The 8,183-nt window shown below is 37.6% G+C and overlaps 1 non-coding gene across 1 annotated transcript; it reads left to right on the forward strand.

The window, feature by feature from the left end:
* Nucleotides 1-6,805: 6,805 nt before the first annotated feature.
* On the forward strand, nucleotides 6,806-6,912 carry LOC145952965 (small nucleolar RNA R71). The gene has a single exon (XR_014430469.1). It is a non-coding gene; the product is annotated as a small nucleolar RNA R71 (small nucleolar RNA).
* The last annotated feature ends 1,271 nt before the right edge of the window (nucleotides 6,913-8,183 follow it).

The raw sequence follows: 8,183 nt of genomic DNA on the forward strand, positions 1-8,183 counted from the left end.
CAAGATTCAATTCATCACATTCAGTGTTTTCAAAGACGAACAATTTCATTAAAAATATTTACTTTTCAAACACAAATTCAAGCTGGGATTAACTGAATATGTATATATGCATGATTTTTTTTTTTTTTTATTTTTTTTTTTATTTTTTTTATTTTTATTTTTTTTTACTTTGCATGAATGAATGAAATGCGTACATCCTCCTAACCCCAAACTTAAAGATTTGCTTGTCCCGAAGCAAAGAGCTAATGAATGCATGATAGATTATTTTGACAAAATTATAAAATGCATGAATATGCAACCAACCCACAACAGAAAGGAATGCTTGTCCCTAAGCATCAGAGTAAAATAAGGAATAAGAAAGATCTCACTGTGGTGGAAAATCATCTGGATACCGTTGAATGTGCCATTGATACATTTGATCAACCATGTAATTATAATGTTGCTGGCGTTCATCCATTTGTTTCAGCCGGTTATCCATTGATTGAATAGCTGCCAGGATAGCAGCATTGTCCACCTCAGGTCCAGGATGTAGAGGGGGTTGTTCAGGAGCTGCTTCCTCATCTGCAGGAGCCGCTTCCTCAGCTGCTGGAGGTAGGTCCTCTAATGGCTCCAGTGGAAACTGCCGTGTAGCCCGGTTCTTCACGGTGTATGTTGGATTTGGTAACTGGTGGTGCACTCCCGACTGGGTTACTACAAAGTAGTATTTATCATCTTCATCTTTCGCAATGCAGTTCATAGAAGAGCAGGTAGCAAAATTAATAGTACGGCTTCCAGGGAGTGGTTCTAACTGGTCCAGCCAAGCGTGATAGCCAAGGTGTTTGGCTATAGTGGTAATGAGGCCGCCATTCACAATCGCACCGTGGCTGGTATTGGAAATACTCTGGAACTGTCGTGCCAAATGACTGCCAGAATCAATAGGCTCCTCTCTGTTTTCCATCATAGCCCATAAAAGTAAAAGGTCGCTCAAACGAACCTTTCCTTCAGAATCACCTCGGGCCAAAACAGTAGAGGCAATAAAGCGGTGCATAATACGGATGGCGGGATGGCGGAAAGCAGAGGAATTACATTTTCCAGCGACCCAATTACTTGTACCTGTCAAACTATACCAAAAAGAACCAGGGTTGAAAGAACTTGGGGTTCTCGTGCTCCCTCCAGTGGGAAATCCAAAAATATTATTGAACTGAGCCAGGGTTAATTCGTGTTCTTGGTTAAACATACGGAAAGAAATCAAACCTTCAGAACAATTTGGCCCAGATAATATTTCCGTGTGGAGAGAGCTCAAGAACTCAAGAACTAGTCGAGGATAAACAACATCATTATGCATGGTAGCAAAGGTTGTCCACCCAATGTTAGTTAACATGAAATTGATATCAGCACGTAAACCCAACTTACGAATAAATGGGAAGTCGAGATACCTGGTAGGATGGATAGTGCGGAAGCGTAATACCTCGTTCCGCTCACGCTGTTCATCGTTCCGATAGAACCTCGGAGGAAGGTGCAGAATTTCACTTGCTTCTTCCTCGTAACTGTGGGTATCGGAAGCGGTGGAGGACGAACCAACGGTACGGGTGCGCTTGGGAGCCATGGATGAACGGAAGGAGTGAATGTGGGAGGAAAAGGGAAGAAGAGGAAGAAGAAGTGAGAAGCTAGGGTTTGGGAGAGAAGAAAAGAGAGAATGGGCAGAATTCGTAAGTTTGAGAGAAGTGAGAATGTAAAAGGAGGGGGAAAAATATATAAGGGAAAGGGGAATTTCAAAAATCACGGGTTGTATCTGTTGAGCGTCAGCAGGGAATCACGGGCGTGATTGGAAATCACGGCCGTGATTCTCTTTGTGAGTTTTCAAAAATTCAAACAGAGGAGATCACGCCCGTGATTTATAATCACGGTCGTGATTCTCTCTGGGGTTTTCCAAAAATTTTCCAGAGAAGATCACGCCCGTGATTTAGAATCACGGTCGTGATTCTCTCTGGAACTCTGAAATTTTATTTTATTATTATTATTATTATTATTATTATTATTATTTTTTTTTTTTTAAGAAACTTGAGTAGGTTCCTGAAGAACCATAGAGTATAATTTTTCTAAGTGTTCCCCATGGAAATATAACTTCAATCTCTGTGCATTGACCTTGAATATGTCGCCTTTATCGTTTCTGATTTCTACAGCTCCATAGGGATATACTTTTTGAACTGTAAAAGGCCCTGACCATCTTGACTTCAATTTTCCAGGAAACAATCTGAGTCTGGAATTAAATAATAGCACCGAGTCCCCTTGCTTGAATTCTCTTCTATGTATATGCTTGTCATGCCACCTCTTTGTTCTTTCTTTGTAAATCTTAGCATTTTCATATGAGTCTAATCTGATTTCATCAAGCTCATTGAGTTCCAATTTCCTTTTTTCTCCAGCATCCTTTAGGTCATAGTTGAAGTATTTTATTGCCCACAAAGCCTTGTGTTCTAGCTCTACAGGAAGATGGCAAGATTTGCCATAAATCAGCCTAAATGGAGACATGCCAATAGGTGTTTTGTAAGCAGTCCTGTAGGCCCAAAGAGCTTCATCTAATCTTAAAGACCAGTCCTTTCTTGTTGTAGATACAGTCTTCTCAAGGATCTTTTTGATTTCTCTGTTGGATATTTCTACCTGTCCACTTGTTTGAGGGTGATAAGGTGTACCAACCTTGTGAGTGACTCCATACTTTTTTAAGAGAGATTCAAACTTTCTTTCAATAAAATGTGAGCCTCCATCACTGATCACAGCTCTTGGGACCCCAAATCTTGGAAATATAATTCTTTTGAAGAGTTTAATGACAGTATTTGAATCACTCGTTTGAGCGGGAATCGCTTCTACCCACTTGGACACATAATCAACTGCAACTAATATGAACTTGTAACCTTTAGAACTTGGGAATGGTCCCATGTAATCTACTCCCCATACATCAAAAATTTCTACTTCTAAAATCCCATTTAATGGCATTTCATGTTTCCTGGATATATTCCCTGATCTTTGGCATTGGTCACAAGAATTTACCATCTTCCAGGTATCCTTAAATAAGTTTGGCCAGTAAAAACCAGATTGTAGAATTTTAGCTGCAGTTTTTGACGTACTAGCATGCCCTCCATATGCGGAAGAATGACATGAGTGAATGATGTGAGGAGCTGCTTCTTCTGAGATATTCCTTCTGTAGATACCATCTCTACACCTCTTATATAGGTAAGGTTCATCCCAAATAAAGCTGTTAAGGTCACTAAAGAATTTCTTCTTTTGTTGATAATTAAAGTCTTCAGGAAGGACTCCACATGCTAAGTAATTCGCATAATCTGCATACCAGGGACTGTTTTTCACAACAACTGCTAAAAGCTTTTCGTCTGGGAAGCTGTCATTAATAGGGAGTTCCTCCTTTGTTGCTTGGTCTTGTGGAAGTCGAGAGAGATGATCAGCTACTACATTTTCTACTCCCTTTCTGTCCACAATCTCTAAATCAAATTCTTGTAAAAGGATAATCCATCTGAGGAGCCTAGGTTTAGCATCCTTTTTATTAAAAAGATACTTTAGGGCAGAGTGATCTGTGTAAACAATAACCTTAGACCCCACAAGATAAGATCTGAACTTTTCAAAAGCATAGACGACTGCTAACAATTCTTTTTCTGTTGTTGCATAATTGGCTTGGGCTTCATCAAGAGTCTTGCTGGCATAGTATATAGCATGAACCTTCTTGTCCTTTCTTTGTCCCAATACAGCTCCTATAGCATAGTCACTTGCATCACACATGATTTCAAAAGGAAGGCTCCAGTCAGGAGTTTGCAGAATAGGAGCTGTAGTGAGAGCTTCTTTCAACCTGTAGAATGCATTCTTACAAGAAACATCAAAGTTAAAAGGTACCTCTTTCACAAGTAGATTAGATAATGGTTTAGAGATTTTTGAAAAATCTTTAATAAACCTTCGGTAGAAACCGGCATGCCCTAAGAAACTTCTAACACCTTTAACATCAATTGGAAGAGGCAATTTATCAATTACTTCTATTTTTGCTCTATCTACCTCAATTCCTCTCCCAGATATTAGGTGTCCTAAGACAATTCCTTCTTGTACCATAAAATGACATTTTTCCCAATTTAAGACTAAATTCACTTCAGAGCAACGCTGCAATACTTTAGTTAGATTTAATAGACAGTCATCAAAGGAAATACCATAAACTGAAAAGTCATCCATGAAAACTTCCATCTCTTTTTCTAATAAATCACTAAAGATTGCAGTCATACATCTTTGAAAGGTAGCAGGTGCATTACATAGGCCAAAAGGCATTCTCCTATAAGCAAAAGTACCATAGGGACATGTAAAAGTAGTTTTCTCTTGGTCTAATGGATGAATAGGGATTTGATGAAAACCGGAGTATCCGTCCAAATAACAAAAGTATGAATGCATTGCTAACCTTTCAAGCATTTGATCAATAAAAGGTAAGGGAAAGTGATCCTTTCTAGTGGCATTATTTAATTTTCTATAATCAACACACATACGCCACCCAGTCACAGTTCTTGTGGGAATTAATTCATTATTATCATTTTTAACTACTGTCATCCCACCTTTCTTAGGAACCACATGAACTGGACTTACCCAAGGACTATCAGATATAGCATAAATTACCTTAGCATCCAATAATTTCAAAATTTCTTTCTTTACCTCTTCTTTCATCTTGGGATTTAGTCTTCTTTGAGCTTCAACAGAAGGTTTGGATCCTTCCTCCAAGAAGATGCAATGCATACAAAATGAAGAACTAATTCCCTTTATATCAGCCATAGTATATCCAATAACTTTTCTAAATTTTCTCAACTCATTGAGAAGTTTTTCAGTTTCTTTTTCATTTAAAGCTGAATTTACTATGACTGGATAAGTGGAATTAGCCCCCAAAAACTCATACCTTAAAGATGAAGGAAGTGGTTTAAGTTCTAACTTTGGAGAGTTTTCTTCTTGCCAATCTGTTGAAGACTCAAGAAGACTTTCTACTAGAGGATCTTTTTCTTTACACGGGGGACTTGAATCGATCAAGCAAGCATAATTAGGTTGAATCCCCTCAAGATCTATGTGCTTTCCTCCAACTAGAAAATTCTCCAAGGGATCCCTCAAAATAGATCTCATGACTTCTTCCTCCATGTCTTTAGGCAATATATCAACCCTGCAGCAAATATTTTCAAGAGAAGGTTGTCTAACAGATTTAGCAATATTAAATTCCATTGTTTCATCATTAATGGATAAGGACAATTTTCCATGTTTGACATCTACTATCACGCCTGCTGTAGCCAAAAATGGTCTACCTAGTATGATTGGTATTTGTTTGTCCTCTTCCATTTCTAAAACAACAAAATCTCCCGGAATTAAAAATTTACCTATCTTAACTGGAACATCTTCTAAAATTCCTATGGGATATTTTATAGATCTATCTGCTAACTGGATTGACATTGCTGTAGGCTTTAATTCTCCCATATCTAATTTCTTGCAAATTGATAAAGGCATTAAACTGATACTTGCCCCAAGGTCACATAAGGCTTTTTCAAACCTTAGATTTCCAATGAGACAAGGTATAGAGAAACTACCAGGATCCTTAAGTTTTTTGGGCAAATTATGATGGATCAATGTAACAGTCTCTCTATCATCCAATTTCCTTCGGTTAGCTAAAAGATCCTTAAGAAATTTAGCATATGTAGGGATCTGTTGTAGAGCTTCTACAAATGGAATGTTTACATACACTTGTTTGATCATATTTAAAAATTTTTCAAATTGTCTATCAAGTTTAGTCCTTGCTAACCTTTGAGGAAAAGGAATTGGAGGGTGATAAACAGTTTGAGGCTTTGATGAAGATACTTTTTCTTTTTCTAATCTCTCTTTTTCAGGTTTTTCAACCATAGGAGAAGCGTCTTCATCAATCTCAATATTATCATTTTGATTAGACACAGGTCTGTCTAATTTCTTCCCACTCCTTAAAGTAACAGCATTAACATTTTCAGCTGGGTTTGCAACTGTTTTACCTGGGAACTTACCTGGAGAATTGTTTGAACTAGGCATCAACTGTGCAATTTGATTTTCCAGCATCTTGTTGTGGAGAGTAATATTCTCAACCTTGACAGCAAGGTTTTGAATAGAATTTGCCATTGAATCATTGGTCTGTTTTTGATTAGTGACAAAATTCTCCATAAGGTTTTCTAATCTTGAAACACTTTGTTGAATTGAGGGTGTCTGTACTGGATTTCCTTCCCCATTAATGAAGTGATTGGACGGACGGAAATTAGGTTGCTGATTGCTAGTTCCTTGAACTGGGTTATTCTTCCAAGAAAAGTGAGGATGATTCTTCCAACCAGGGTTGTATGTGTTGGAATATGGATTACTCTTCTCTCTTCGAGGAGTGTCATAGAAATTATGAGAAGCTGCCACCTGTTCAGTAGTATCTTCTTTTTCTCCAGTAAAAATTGAGGTACAATCTACTGCAGTGTGCCCTTGTTCCCTACAAAGGTCACATACTTGATTTGTAGCCACTGAATTAACCTTAGCTTTTTCCATCTTGTCTAATCTTTGATTAAGAGTATCAAATTTTGCTAAGAGTAACTCAATATTGTTCACTTCATATCGCCCCGGAGTTCCTTTCCTTGTTGTGACTTCTCTTTCACTGTATTGGCTGTGATTTGAGGCTACATTTTCCAAAATAATCATGCAGTCATTAATAGGTTTCCCCATGAAAGATCCTCCAGCTGCTGAGTCTAATATCATGGTGCTTTGTTGGTCCAATCCTTCAAAGAAAAATTGGATGGTAAGCCAACGGTTGAAGCCATGTTGTGGGCATGCTTGAAGATATCCTTTGAACCGCTCCCATGCTTCATAAATAGTCTCTCCAGTGCCTTGTTGGAAATTAGTGATTTTCTTCCTCAATTCTTTAGTTTTAGAAGGAGGAAAGAATTTCTCTAGAAAAGCTCTTTCACATAATTCCCAAGTTGCTATCTTTTCTCTAGGCACTGTTCTTAGCCACACCTTTGCCTTATCTCTCAAGGTGAGTGAGAATAAGCGGAGTCGCATTCCATCAGAAACTTCATCATCAAATTGCTGGGTCTCACAGATTTCCAAGAACCCCTCTAAGTGGTCATTAGGATCTTCTGATGGTAGTCCTCCAAAGGTGTTCTGTTTGAGCATATTCACCAGAGAAGCTGGTACAGTAGCTCCAGTTTGCATCTCCCCTCCAGGTATCCCACGAGCTACGGGTGCAGAGTAATCCCGAAGCGGTAAATTATCTCGTTGTGCAGCCATGTCAAATTCTCTAGAAAGGTTTCTTTTCCTTCTCAGGAGAGTTCTTTCAATCTCAGGATCAAGTGGTGTTGGTTTCCCAAGACGTAGAGATCTCTTTTGCATTAACCCTGAGGCACTGCAAAAAAAAAAAAAGAAAGTGACCCGTGAAATCTGAATTGGAGAAGTAAACACTAAAAAAAAAAATTATTTATTTATTTAAATTTTTTTTTTATTTAAAAATTCGAATTAAAATAATTGTAATTTAAATCAAGAGACGTAGTCCCCGGCAACGGCGCCAAAAACTTGATGTATGGAAAACCGCAAGTGTACGGTTGTCGTCAAGTAATAAATATCGAATCACAGGGACTACGTGTTTGACCTAGAATTACTAGTATTTTAATTTGAATTTTAAAACAGATTGAATTTTTGTTTTGAGATGATAAGATCAGATTTGATGGTAAAAGAGATAGTAATGCAATTAATGAATAAGATAAAACTTTAAGATAAGATAAGGAGATTTCCGGGAATCTAGGGTTCGCACAAAGAGTTCCAACAATATTGAATTATTATTTTCATTAATTAATTCTATTCCATCTTGAAGGTAGTCTTAACCTAATTTAATCCTTGCACCTTCTCAGGCTACGAGGACGTGTTTAATTAAAATTAATCTCTACTCTCGTGGTAATTACGTTCAATTAAACCCATTAAGATCTTTGTTAATCTATTGCTCCTCGAAAGCTTAAATCAACTCTCGTGATTTAACACTCAAGTCTGTTCCTTTAGGTTCCGATAATTAGGTTCTCCTCTCAGTTCATCCCTAATTATCTATGATTATGAAAATTAAGATTAATTGTTTATCATAATTATAATCAAGTTCTCCTCTCAGTTCATCCTTAATTAATGTTATTATGAAAACAATAATA

Source organism: Cajanus cajan, chromosome 10 (assembly GCF_000230855.2).
Source record: "Cajanus cajan strain Asha chromosome 10, NIPB_CcT2T_4, whole genome shotgun sequence".
Taxonomy (NCBI): Eukaryota; Viridiplantae; Streptophyta; class Magnoliopsida; order Fabales; family Fabaceae; genus Cajanus; species Cajanus cajan.